Source organism: Platalea leucorodia (genome assembly GCF_965183815.1).
Source record: "Platalea leucorodia genome assembly, chromosome: Z".
Taxonomy (NCBI): Eukaryota; Metazoa; Chordata; class Aves; order Pelecaniformes; family Threskiornithidae; genus Platalea; species Platalea leucorodia.
Genome location: NC_138858.1, coordinates 49,059,777 through 49,074,882, shown reverse-complemented (window position 1 = coordinate 49,074,882; position 15,106 = coordinate 49,059,777).

The following is a 15,106-nucleotide window of genomic DNA, read 5'->3' as shown; positions in this document are numbered from 1 at the left end:
ATGTCCTGCACCTCCCAGCCAGTCCACAGGCCCAGTCGTCACAGCGGAGGAATTAGGGGATGGCAGCTGCAGCTGATGCATAAGCAAGTCTCAAAAATCTGACACAGAACCTGGTTATGTCAATGTAGTCAGAAAAAAGGTTACCCTGTTGTCCTGGTTTCAGCTGGGATAGAGTTAATTTTCTTCCTAGTAGCTGGTATAGTGGTGTATCTTGGATTTAGTATGAGAATAATATTGATAACACACTGATGTTTTAGTTGTTGCTAAGTACTGCTTACACCAGTCAAGGGCTTTTCAGCTTCCCATGCTCTGCCCAGTGCACAAGAAGATGGAAGGGGGCACAGCCAGGACAGCTGACCCAAACTGGCCAAAGGGCTATCCCATACCGTATGGCATCATGCTCAGTATATAAACTGGGGGAGTTGGCCGGGGGGCAATGATCGCAGCTCAGGGACAGGCTGGGCATTGGTCAGAGGGTGCAATTGTATAGTGTATCACTTGCTTTGGTATATTATTATTATTATTATTATTATTATTATTGTTGTTGTTGTTGTTGTTGTTGTTGTTGTGGTTGTTGTTGTGGTTGTTGTTGTTGTTGTTGTTGTTATTGTTATTATTATTACCACTACTACTATTACTACTGTTCTATTCTATTTTACTTCAATTATTAAACTGTTCTTATCTGAACCCACAAGTTTTCTCACTTTTACCGTTCCAATTCTCCCCCGTCCCACTGGGGTGAAGGCAGTGAGCGAGTGGCTGCGTGGTGCTTAGTTGCTGTCTGGGATTAAACCTTGACACCTATTTCCAGTGGTAATTGATTTGCACACAGTTATTCTCTTCAGAGAACATTTAGCTAATGCATTGCTTTATTTTGAAGAACAATTATGTAAATATTCATGGAAATATAGTGATTGGGTCAGTTTTTTGCAGACTTGAAAACTGGAGCTATAGATAATAAGCCGTCAAAACACCATAGTGCAAAAGTCTGAGTACCTAATAAATATTTTTAAAAGAATTGTAATGTACTTGTTACATGTATATATTCCTATTTTGCAGTTATGTTGTGTATATACATAAAAGTAAGCATGGTTCTTTCCAACACTGTTTGAGATCACACTCACCCAAAATTTTACTAAAACATGACAAAAATTTATAATGAACCACACGCATCTCCATTGATCTAGATACTGACTCTCAATAAAATTCCCCAGATTCTAGAAAGAAGAATTAAATACTGTGAAATTCATTCTGAGAGTGGAGTGCTGTTACCTCTAGCGGTAGATTTACACATGCAGGAAACCTGTCGCTGAGAAAAGGTCTGAAAGGAATACCTATTAGGAAAGGCCTGCCATTAAACTTTCTGCAATGGTGGGGAGAGGGGCTGGCAGGTAGCTGAGTTAATCTGTAGCGAAGTAGTTTCCAGTTAATAAAAATTTCCCTTGCTTCTCCTCACTGTTAACACCAGCCCCCAAGAGAGCTATCACTTCCATCCAACCACAGGTCCCATCTGTGCTCTTCTCTCCCTCCTGCAAGAGCAAATACAGCCTGCTCTATCCCCTCCCTGCTAAACAGAGACTTTGAAATAGATCACTTATGCCCATTTTTATTAAATAAGAACTCAGTTATAGAGGTCATACCCTTTTTCCCCAAATGCTAATCCCCCAGGCTCTTATCACCTTGTTAAATGTTTAATGTTGTGAGCATGCCCTGGTGAAAGCTGGGTCAGGTCAGCGACCTCCCTGGCAGGGGAAGAGGCCCGGTTTGGAGATGTCATGTACATCCCTTCAGGGCTGCAGGGGAGGAGGAGGCAAAACAGCTGCTAATCTGCCATAGCAGGGCGACAGCACATTCTCCTGGAGCATACTCGTCTTCATTTTTGCAGTTCCTCTCACTTTGTTTTCCCATGTGTATGTACATCATTTGCAAACTTAGTATAGCCCAAGAAAAGTAAACAGACAGCTCTACAGAAAATAATGTGCCTGCCTTTGGCTATACAGACATGTACAAGTATGATCAGACTTTTGGCTAATAAATAGGCAAAAACTCACACACTGTCAGCACAGTCCTGGTTTTGACGCTGAAAGGGACAGGATATTTCAAAAAGAGCTGGAGTTCGCATGTTTGGTTTTGGTTTTTTTCCCTGCAGGAAAGAAGCACACGGAAGCTCAGGCCAATCTTGAAGTGGTCCCCATTAGCTCAGAGAAACTCTCCTTGTTTCCAGACAATAAACCACTTTCATAGGAGAAACAGGTTCACTCAACAAAGCTGTTTTCAGCCTTCCTTGACTGGGGCATTGTACAGGTACATAGGGATGAGTTGAAAAGAGTTTTTATTATACTTAAAATTATTCTGCCATTTCACATTAGTTCCTGGCAGACTTGTGAAAGTATTAGTTGTGTGATTTGAAAGCTGAGGACTGTCATGCATTGGGGTTTAAGGATATCTACAATTCAATGATCCAAAAACTTACCCAAACATGAAATAAAAAGTCAAGGTGAAGGTCTTAACTTATAAACCTTAAGATTGCTTTGTTCTGACAAGCATCATCATGAGAAAAATTTGTCCTCTCCTAACAAATTTACTTTCTTTTGTTTCCGCAGTCCTGAGCAACTGCAGGAACGAGGATATCTGAATAAGGCTGGTGGAAGGGACAAATGTCTATTTGTGATCCTATAAGTCAACATGAACATGCAGGTCAAGATAAAGCCTTGAGAATGTTATACTTCTTTTGTGTTGCAATGTACTCTCATTCTTGGGAACTACTCTACAACACATGGTGGGGTAAAAAGCTAAGCTGCAGAAATGTACAATGCCAGCAGTAGAGCATTTTATGAGAAGGCAAGCCGAGTATCTTAGACACAAAGAACTCCATAACGCTATTGTCCAAACAGATCTTCAAGAAAGCAATGAAAGTGATATATTAGATGACGTCTGTGAAACAGTAACCGATTTAAACACTGATTAGAAATTAATTTGAAACATTTCTGTCAAAAAAATTGTCCAAATTTCATGCTTGATCTTTCCTTCATATTTCAGATATAGATAAGGAAGAGCATGTCTGATGCAACAGCTTCTTAACACAAAGTCCAGAGTTCACTCTGCTGGAGGAAACATGACCAAATGTACCTTCATTCACAAGAGCATGATAATGCCAGGTAACCAGGTAATGTGACATAAGCCGATCTCCCTTTATCAGTATATGTAACTATCATCACTGGAAAATGCTAGGAAATGGTTTCCTGAGCTGAAGCTCAGAGGTCTGTTAGCCTCTACTCACTGTCACAGACTGTAACATACATACTGAATAGCCTACCATTGATCTGGACATGGTTTAAAGGAGAAATCTCATCTCCGGTGAGTCATCCCCTGCTGTGAGGATGCAGATGCTCCATCCCTTGTGCCACCCTGGCCCTCTGGAAGTGTACCGCTATCAAACCAAACTCGCCAAGGCGATCAGCTCCGTGCTGGCACGTTCCGCAGTGGGGCGGAGGATCGCAGCATACAGGGGGTTTCCTGAACCCGGGAAAGGCCGGGGTCACCGAGACAGCTGGCAGCAGCTGGCAGCAGCTGGCGCAAGAGCCGCTGAGGAGAACTGGGTGGGGCCAGGAGCAACAGCAGGAGATTTAAGTGTGACCCACGTCACTGGAAGAGAAGGCTCCTGGGAGACCTTATAGCAGCCTTCCAGTACTTAAAGGGGGCCTACGGGAAAGAGGGGGAGGGACTCTTTATCAGGGAGTGTAGTGATAGGACGAGGGTAGCAGTTTTAAACAGAAAGCGGGTAGATTTAGATGAGATATTAGGAAGAAATTCTTTATTTTGAGGGTGGTGAGATGCCTCCTCAGTTTTACAGGCCCTTCCCCCTCAATTTGAAGCTAGATGGTTACTGGCTACGCTAGCCCATAAAGCATGAGAAACATGAGACACTCCCTTAGTCATGTATTTAGTCTGTATGCTGACTGCATGGTGAGAAAGAAGGCTGTATCATCTCCAGATGTGGCCAAGCTCTCCTACAGTGGCCCAGGAGAGCTGCAATGCAACAGGCTTATCTCCAGCACAATTTACTTCCTACCAGAAAAGGAGGAAACTAAGAGACAGGTAATTCAAGCCCAAAGTCACTGCTCTCTAAAGTCCCTAGTCACCAAATCTCTTTATTGCCTTTTGCTTAAGGAAGATCACATACTCGTCACAGTGCCCTGAAACATTATTAAAAGTGAGTTATTTTGCGTAGTAGGAAGATGAGCTCAGCCTGGCATCGTTGTAGGCAAGAGCTACTTTGGGAGGTGGAAAAGAGGCCGCAGTGGGTCGTCACTGTGCTATACAGACATGCCAAAGATAAACACCACGAACAGAAAGAAGTCTTTAAATTAAAGGAATAAACTAGTAGGGAGAAAGAAAAGGGGAATACAAACTACCCAGCAATAAAACTGAGGTTGCGAACTCAAAGAAGCTGGCTAACCACAACAGCAATCACAACTTGAGGTGCAACAGGGGCAAAACCAGTGATAATTTTACAGATGGAGCCAGATCAGTTCAGGAGAGGGTATATATCACACAGTTGCCTATGACAGAGGGACTGAACTTGATGACCAGGGAGAATTTCTTCCAGCCCCCTGTTCGTATGCTGTATCCCGGGCATAAAAAACATACAAATGGCCATTTGTAAAGGTATCCTCTACTTGTGGGATGCTGCATGGTAAGAGAATGTTCTGCCTGTGGGCTTTAATCACAGTTGCTAAATACCATTACAGTGAATGTGATCCTTTAATATGAAGGCTTACTGGAACCCAGCTTCTGGATTCTTTCCCTTCAAGCCACCTCCTCCCAAGTTCTTCTTGGAAGTGCTCGCTTCTGTATTCAGGTACCTGTCAGTAATCATAACCTGACTTCCAATCTCATAAAAGAAAACTTTGTGATTATCGAAGGCTTTTTGACAAGCTGTGGCGTAAGAAGGCAATGTGACAAGCAAAGCAAATTGCAACAGAGCCAGAACAAGCACTTGTTGTGAGTGACCTGCACTGCTACTGCTAACATGACAACATTTTGTACTAGCACATTACTGAAATCAGTCCAAGTTCCCCAGTTGTTCTGAGGGCAATTTCTTTAAGTAGGAAAGCAGTACTTTAGGAATACTGTGGAGAAGGAAAATGCTACACCCTTAAGCTTACAATATGAGAGGTGGACCGGTCTTTTGAGACTTGACAGCACATACTGTCTATCTGAAGGGCATAAAACTGCAAGGCAGTACAACTTACTCACAGGGAGGAAAGAAAGCCTGAAAAATTCAAACAGATCATGCACAATCAGATGAAATCATGCCACTGTTTTCTGATAGCCCATTGGCCCAATAAAAAGTGCAACCAGGTGTTGGAATCACCAAGAATCAATCCATAAGAAACAGTGTCCTCTCACCACTCAGTGCAGATATCATCTTTGTCATTTTAAGGCTGACATTGCTTGGTCAAAACTTTCTTTATTATTCCTTTTCTTATTTTGACCTAAGCCAAGTCTGGCTTCTGGCCATATGGCTGTGCATCATTTTCCACATCTTTAAAAAGGAGAGACACCTTATTTGCTTAACGCACTTTGAAGACTTCAATTACCAGGGAAATCCTGAAGAATTACCAGAACTGCACGTAAGCCAACTTTCCCAGTACCCAACATTGCCCATCTCCCAGGCCCTGGACCTCAACTTGTATGGACGTTTTTCCTTTGCAAAACTTCTCTAAGTTTAGCAAATAAGTGCTTGCAAATTGCAGCAGGAAAAACCATCTCTCTTCCTCTGCAAGCTTGTATCACACACCAAAGCTAAAAAAATGTATCATTTTGATCACTGAAAAAGAATATTTTAAAGATATGAGGCTGCCAATGCATTGTTTCAAACTCCCATTACAAGTTACAAAGCTCAAAAAGAAAATGCTAGGCCATGTCAGAAAGGGCAAGATGTTATTGCCAAAGAAAGAATAAGAAAAGGTTCAAAGAACCACAGAACCACAGAACCACAGAATGGCTGAGGTTGGAAGGGATCTCTGGAGGTCACATTGTCAAACGTTCATGCTCAAGCAGGGCCACAAATAACTGTTTGCCGTGGACCACGTCCAGGCAGCTTTGAAGATCTCCAAGAATGGAGACTACAGCAGCTCTCTGGGCAACCTATGCCAGTGCTCAGTCAACCTCACAGCAAACAAGTCTTTCCTGATGTTAAGGAGGAACCGCCCTCCCATGTTTCAATTTGTGCCCATTACCCATGGTCGCGTCACTGCGTGCCACGGGAAACAGCCTGGCTCCATTGTCTTCACACCCTCCCTTCAGGTATCTGTACACCTTGAGGAGATCTATCCAGGGCCTTCTCTTCTCCAGGCTAAACACTCTGAGCTCTCTCCGCCTTTCCTGCTATGGGAGATTCTCCAGTCCCTCATCATCTTAATGCAGCCCTTGGCTGCACTCTCTCCTGTAGCTCCATCTCTCTTTTGTATTGAGGAGCCCAGAACTGGGCACAGTATTCCAATGGTGGCCTTACCAGTGATGAGCAGAGGGGAAAGATCAGCTCCCTTGACCTGCTGGCAACACTCCTAATGCAGCCCAGGACACCACTGGCCACCTTTGCCACAAGGGCACAGTGCCGGCTCATGTTCAACTTGCTGTCCACCAAGCCTCCCGAGTCCTTTTCCACAAAGCTGCTTCCTGGACAGGCAGCCCCCAGCACGTACTGGTGGCCACTGGTTAGCAGCCTCCAACTAGGCTTTGTGTCACTCTCTGAGCTCTGCCATGCACCCAGTTTTCAATCCACCTCACTATCTGCTCATCCAGCTCATACTTCAACAGCTTCTCTATGAGGACCTTAAGGGAGATAATGTCAAAAGACTGACTGAAGTCAAGGTAGACCATATGCACTTCTTTTCCCTCGCCTACCAAGTCAGTGATTTCATGGTAGAAAGTTAATGGGTTTCTCAAGCATGACTTCCCCTTGGTGAATCCATGCTTACTACTCCCCATTGCTCTTTCGTCCTTCATGTACCTGGAAACGGTTTCCTGCATTAATTGTTCAAGCACCTTCTCAGGGATCTAGGAGGTGCTGTCCCATTTGTAGTTCCCCAGGTCCTCCTTCTTACCCTTTTGGAAGATAGGGGAGGTGTTTGCTTTCCTCCAGTCACAGAATCTCAGAATCACAGAGTGGTTTCGTTTGGAAGGGAGCTTAAAGATCAGCTAGTCCAATCCCCTTGCCATAGGCAAGGACATCTTTCACTAGATTGGGTTGCTCAACACCCTGTCCAACTTGACCTTGAATGTTTCCAGGTATGAGGCACCCCCAACTTCTCTAGGCAACCTGTTCCAGTGTCTCACCACCCTCATTGGAAAAATTTCATCCTTATGTCCAATCTAAAACTACCCTCTTTTTATTTAAAACCATTGCCCCTTGTCCTGTCACTACAGGCCTTGGTAACAAGTCTCTTTCTTATAAGTCTTTCTTAAAAGACCCTATATATGTATTAAAAGGCCACAATAAGGTCTCCTCACAGCCTTCCTTCTCCAGGCTGAAGAATGCCAACTCTCTCAGCCTTTCTTCATAGGAGACGTGTTCCAGCCTTCTGATAATTTTTGTGGCCTTCCTCTGGACCTGCTCGAACAGCTCCATGTCTTTCTTGTACTGGGGTCCCCAGAACTGGATGCAGGGCTCCAGCTGGGGACACATGAGAGTGGAGTAGAGGGGGGCAATCACGCCCCTCAACCTGATGGCCACGCTTCTTTTTACACAGCCCAGTATATGATTGGCTTTCTGGGCTGCAAGCACACATTGCCAGTTCATGTCCAATTTTTGATCCACCAGTATCCCCAAGTCCTTCTCCACAAGGCTGCCCTCAATCCATTCATACCCTAGTCTGCATCGATATTGCAGATTGCCCTGATCAGCACTTTGGGCACCTCTCCCAGTTGCTGTGATTATTTAAAGATTATTAAGCGTGACCTCACAGTGACATCAGCCGTCTCCTTCAGCACTTGTGGGTGCATCCCCTCTGGGCCCATGGATTTATGTATGTCTGGTTTGCTCAAGTAGTCTCTGAGCCAAGCCCCTTCCACCAAGGTTGCATCAACTTTGCTCCAGACTTTCCCCCTGGTCCCTGGAACCTGGGATTTCTCACAGCTGGTCTCGCTTGCAAAGACCGAGACAAAGGCGGCATTCAGTACCTCAGCCTTTTCCATGTGCTGCATCACCAGGTCTCCTGCCTCATTCAGCAATGGGCCCACATTTTATCTAGTGTTCTCTTTGTCACTTATGGATTTAGGGAAGCCCTTCTTCTTGCCTTTGGCATCCCTCGCCAGATTCAGTTCCAGGTGGGCTTGCAAGTCTTGCTGGCAAGAATCCTCCTGCAGCCCAGCACACTACTTGCCACCTTTACCACAAGGGCACAGTGCTAGCTCATGTTCAACTCACAGTGCACCAGGATCCCCAGGTCCTTTTCTGCAGAGCTGAAGGAACCCTCAGGGTAAACATCCCACTCCTTCCTGCAAAAAAGCCCAAAACAGTGAGGATAGCAATGCCAGCTGCACTGTTAGTAACACTGAGACTTTTTCTGTAGTTTTCATGCATTTATTTTATTTGGACAATTGGATTTGGGGGGCCAGGAGCCCTTGAGGGCTGGCACATGCCTCAGCTGGTGGCTCAGTCCTGGTTTGGCCATCCCCCGCGGCACCCTCCAGGGTCACTGATGCGGTGCTGGCTCTTGTTGGCTGGAGAGGCCTCAGAGCTGCCAGTCTTCCTCTTTAGGGGTCGCCGTGGCCCCCCAGAGGAGTGTTCGCTGCCGCAGCTGGAAGTGGAGGGCCCAGGCACAGCCTCCCCTGGCTCCTGCTGGGGCTCTCCTTGCTCCAGCAGTGATGGCAACAGGCGCAGAGGGGTGGCTGCTGGGACCCTCACCAAAGGCAGCGGATGAGATGCTGGGGAGCTCATCCATGCTGGATCTCACAGGGTTGCTGGAGGGGACTGGGCTGGGACTGGGAGACCCTCCTGCTGGCCCAGCAGATGACGGGCCTCCCTGCTGCACCGTAGCATGGCAACATGGATAAGCTGTTGCATGAATGTCACTGTGAGGTTTTGGAGGGAGACCCCCAGCATTCGGGCCAGCAGCTCTTCATTCATCCCGTGGTTGGTCAGGATGGCCGTGATGGTGTCCTTCACGATGGCTGCCTCCATCCAGTTGTTCCTAAAGATCTGCCTCAGCCTCAGTTGGACCCAGGGCAGCAGGGTCTCAAGGACGGTTGGGTGGTGCTTGAAAAGGGTCACCCATTCCTCGGGCTGGAGGCCACGCACAGGACGCCTGGGCACCTCTTCCGCAGGCCATGGTTGGGGTGCTCCAGGGCGATGGAGATCATGGGTGTCTGGGTGTCTGAGAGTTCCTCCCACCTGGTAGACAGTGACTGATGATGCCACAGATGGTGTGACGACATGTACCATGTAGTCATCGTCCGCCTGCACTGAATGCAAGATGGAGACGATCCTCCTCTTGCAGAGGGGGCACTCGGGCTTGGTCTCAATCCACCGCAGGATGCACAGGTAGCAGCACCAGTGGAGGCACGGCGTCACAAAGCTGGCCTCCTCCCAGCTGCCCAGGCAGATGGGGCAGCGGTCCTCCAGCTCTGTGGCCATGCACTCCACGTGCTGCAGTGGGCTGGGGGGAATGGGGGATGTCGAGCCGCTCCCACTCACCGGCGCTGCAGCAGCGGGTGTCACGCTAGAAAAGGAAGGTCATTGGCTGGCATGCTGCTAATCCATATTGAGCCTGCTGTCCCAGAGCTGCCTTGGCCCAGTCCCAGACCTATGACATCATTGGCATGAGTGAAACCTGGTGGGATCAGTCCTGTGACTGGTGTGCCATGATGGATGGTTATAGGCTCTTCAGGAGGGATAGGCAGGGCAGGCGAGGCGGGGGGCTGGCACTGTATATAAGGCAGGGGTTGGATTGTATGGTGCTTGCAGTTGGCGACAACACGATTGAGAGCCTCTGGATAAGGATGAAGGGGAAAGCAAATAAAGCAGATGTTGTTGTGTGAGTCTGCTATCGACGACCCAGCCAGGACAACACCACCGATGAATTATTCTACAAGGAATTAACGGATATCTCTAGATCGGCTGCCCTTGTCCTTATGAGTGGTTTCAAATTCCCAGAGGTCAACTGGAAATATCATACAGTGGACACAAACACATCCAGGAAATTCCTGAAGCTCATTGAAGATAACGTCTTGGTGCAGGTGCTAAGGGAGTCAACTAGGAAAGGTGCCCTCCTAGATTTGTTTTTTGTAAACAGAGAGGGACTTGTTGGTGAAGTGGTGATTTGTGGCTGTCTCGGTCACAGAAACCACACAGTAGATGAGTTTCAAATTGTTGGTGATAGAAGAAAAACTGCCAGCAAAACTTTGACCATGGATATGGGGAGAATAGACTTCGGGCTGCTGAAGGAGCTAGTTAGTAACGTGACCCAGGAATCTGCTTTTCAAGGTATTGGGGTCCATGAATGCTGGTCATTTTTTAAGAGCCATCTCTTAAGAGTGCAGGAGCAGGCAATTCCGAAGTGTCAGAAGTCAAGCAAGCAGGGCAGAAGGCTGGCTTGGCTGAGCGGGGATTCCCTGGCTTGAAGTACAACAGAACATAAATTGCTAAGAAGTGGTCTGAGACATTATGGTTTTATGCATTGCTACACAAAATACCTGTCGTGGTGTAAACGCACAGTCTACTCTGCAGATTCAGGTCGGGCAGAAGAAGGTTATTTCTACAGCTCTAGGAGAGAAGGCAGAGAGACAGAGGTTCAGCCCTCTATTGATACCAACTCTGACTTAACAAAAGAGTACTAGAGTTCATATATATTTATAGCACATATAAACTGCTCTGCAAAGGGGCTTGATAAGGCACAGCAGCATCTGCATGGAAGGGAACTGTGTTCCAGCAGATGTATCCATTTCTTTCTGATAACTCAGAAACTGCAGCCATGCAACCTGCACATACCTCTGTCCAGTTCCTCCATCTCTCATTCGTGATGCTGCTGTGTCCTTGACCCAATGTTAAGCATAGTGAGGCCTGCTTCCACATCCCTGCCGGAAAGATGCTCGGTTTTGGAAATTTGCTAGAAGACTGAGACAAAGCTGGTGCTTACTCCCTCAACTTGAGCAGAAAGCCAAAGGTTTGAAGTTTTGTAATTTACCACCATCTAATTGGAAAGTTTGGGGGGGTTTTGGCCAATCTTGTTCTTTTTCAAAGAAAGTCCCACTAATTTTGTTGTCACAGCCCCACACCTGTTTCATCCCAGAGTCCCAACAACTTTCTATGTAAGCTTCTTTCTTGGCGGTTACAGCTACTTCTACACCAAGCAGTTCAGTTTTGTCTTCCTTCCACGTGTGAGATACTTCTGTCTTGGTCTCTGCACGTGATCTCTCCTTCTACACCACTCACAGTAAAATCCTTCATATACTCAAATTCCTGTGTGACCTTAAATGTGCAATTGTTTAAATTTCAAAACAGGTACCATTTAAAAAGGAACTGTCTATTGTTTTGGAGGAGTGTGACAATGTGCCAACTTCAAATCTAAACTGAGATATTGTTAATGAGAGTACTATACTGGTGATAGGTGTTAATTAAGGGTATTAGTAAAAGCAGCAGTCTTCATAACCGCAGACTAGCTGCAGCGCTGAATATGGAACCAGGGAAGAGAGCATGTGTGTTTCAGTGTTGATGAGCAAGTCATGACTGGGACACCAGGACACAATCTAGATCTCAACTCATTCTTGTTGCCTGCTCTTCAGTCTTTGCTCTCTTCACTACATAGGACTACATGTGATAGCAACTTCAGGAAGTTGTAGAATGAAGATACCTGGACTTAGATGATGGAATTTTGCTTTGGTGATGCCAACAAGACACAGCTGCACACCTCCAATGTATATAGACTGTACTGGGTCACAAAATGTGTATGCATTGGCATTGCATCAGCTTACCTGGAGCTCCAGAGTACCCTTCCAACATCTCAGTCTTCAGGGATGCCATTCACTGTGTTATCATATGTTATACCAGGACAAATTAGGAGCAGAAAGACTGAGTCACTTGCACAATGAAATAGAGATTAGGAGCCCCAAGGTACCATCTGAGATTCAGAATATTGTTTTTAATCTCAGAGTAAGAGGTAAACATAACCAGTAGATGGTTGCAGAAATGAAACATGACTGAAAATATCCTCTTCTATGTTTAAGCAGACAGCCTATCTGTTAAGGAAAGCTTGGGCCTCAGACAGTCCTGCTAGAAACCTGGGTGCATTTCAGAACCAAACTGGAACTACTACCACAGCACAGAATCACACTAAACAGCCTCATTTCAGGACAAAGTTCCACTTACTTGCGTAAAATTATTTCCTTCGAAAACAATTTTGATCCAACCATAGTAATACTGGTAAATTTTATGTTTCCATGGGAACTGCACCTTCGTGTTATACTAAGAAAAACAGTCGCCTCTTTGATGCCCTGTGTGTGCGCTTAAGGTTATTAGTATGAGAAGGGTTGAGGAGGTTTAGCTACTGACTATGCAAAATTGTTGTTCATCATTTCAAGGATCTATTCATTTATCAACATCTTATAAATCTAAGTAGGCACAGTCACTGCATCAGCATAGTACAAACATTTCCAGGACAGTACTTGTATCTATTCATAACCTGCCTGCACAGTTTATCTACTTGAATTGTCAGGGCTCATATCTCAGTTCCTACACTCTGTGTTAAACTATTTCAACTTGTATTTAAAGTATTTCTTTGGGTCTGTACCACTGTGCTTAAGCTCAGGTTTTTGGATAGAAACAGCACTTTCCATAGCAACTTCTTCACTTGACACTGACAGCATTTCTTAACATTGGAGAGTCATGAATTGCATTGAACTTGTTCTAGGGAAATTTAAATGCAATCGTGGAGATAGAAGGCTTAAATCCACCTCTTTTGATTTGCTCATCTGTGTCCATCTTCATAGAAACTGACAGAAGAAAATTTAGGGTTGCACATTTATTAATATTGCCTACACGGAGACATTTGAAGACATTTCCAAGCACCCACTTTAGATCTTTATTCATCAGCCCAACTCTCAAAATTATACAGTTTAGGTGTGACAAAAACTTTGCTAATTTCCATTTTTCTATTCAAAGAGCTTTGATAACCATAACTGTTCTCTACGTAGGCATTTATCATGGTCCCATCACATTCTGGCATAAGACTTGCAGCTTTCTTCCCAGAGCTCCCAAAGGAATCTTCAAGGTAACAGACCCAAAGGCTAAAACATGTAAGCCTGAGAACTCCTTTCATTGCAAGTCATCCAAAAAATTGCAATAATATGAAAAAACACAGATTAAAAAAATAACATTTAGGCACATATATTTTATTATGTTCCTGGGACACAATCTCTTTAACAGATTAACTTTTATTAACTTTGTGTGAGGCAGCCTCATACAAGCTAGAAGGAAGAGGACAGAAAACTTTCTACTGGCTTCATCTTTGGTGCTATTAAAGTGTTTTGAGTCTTACTGAACTATGCAGAATGTATATGTAACTAAGCTGTTCTATACTGTTTAATGTGTATTATATAACCGTGCTTAGTAATAAGAGCAGCCACAATCTACGTTCTACACAAGTGATGAATTGGAAATACGACATTGTCTTAAGCACCTAATGTATCTGACTTGACATACATCAAAGACATTCACTTTTGATTCCAAAACCTAATTCTAGCAGAATGAGAAGAGGTTCTCGGTGAACAGAGGTATGCAGCATTTCAGAAATCATTTGAATGGAAAAGTGACTGTCAACCACAGGAATTCTCTCTATTAGGCAAAAACTGGCATGCAGATCACACAGGTAAAAGTGGCAGCCCAAGGTAAAGCATCATCGCTTGGAAAAAAACAAAACCAACCCATTCGTACTTTGTCAAAACATGTGAACCTCATCTTGGATAAAATCTGAAAGGAAAATGCAACTTTCTCTCAAAGTAATGCAAGATTAGCGCACCCTTTGTAATGTAAGGGTTTCTTTGCCTTTTTTTTTTTTTAAGTGCATTCAGGCTACTCAAGCTTTCAGTGGCTAGTTCCAATGACAGACTATTACTATTTCGTTACCAGCTAAATGATACCTGATTTTAGCACAATTGAAAATGACCTGAAATTCTGTAACTAGATCGATGAACTGCGCTTTACTTTGTAATGCACAGAAAAGACAACCTTGGCATTTTCCACTTGGTTCACTATTACCATTTCATCCACAGACTGATAGTGAGCAGTTGTGGGAACTTAAGTGAACTATAGTCATGGGCATGCTTAACTTTTATTTGGTGATCATGAGGAAAGGATTTAAATATAATCTTCAGGTATGAACGTATACTAGTTTTAACTCAGGACAGATACTAGACCAGCTCAGCGGTTCTGCCTAGTTTGTGTTCTTCCACAAGCCAATTAGCAGCATTAGTAGGGCAAGAGAGGCGCTGCCAAACAGCATTCAAGCGACAATAGGCAGCCAATGACAATTTTTTAAAGTTAGTTTTAGTTTAGCACCCTTTTCTGCAAACCACATAAGCACATGCTTAAATTCCAGTGGCCATTGCAGCAAGATGAAGGCAAACTTAAGTTGGTCCCAAATCCCTTCATTTTAACTATTTAATTTTCTCTGTTTTGAGGGTCTCTATAACTACATAGGCAACTGTCCACAGACAACATAATTTTGTATCTATTTTTTAAGTGTCAGGTGTTGATTTTGATATTTTAACCAATACTATTTACAATAATGACGCTGGAAGAGAAAAACAAGACAGAGATATGAATTATTTTGGTACAGCACAGATGAATTTGCTAATTGAAAGACACACACACATAAATTACACCTCAGAGAAAGCCAAGAGCTTGGCATCTGCAACAGAAAAATATTCCTGCAGTAAAGATTATTCAGTAGGGAGATAGCTTTGGTGGTTAAGGCTGAAAGACTTGTTGTGACCCTAACTCAGAAAGAATCAAAAGCGTGGAATAATTAAAAATGAATCCATGGCTATAATGCCAACAGAGAGAAGGTGCTCGAGGGTTTGTATTTTAGGGACCAATAATGAA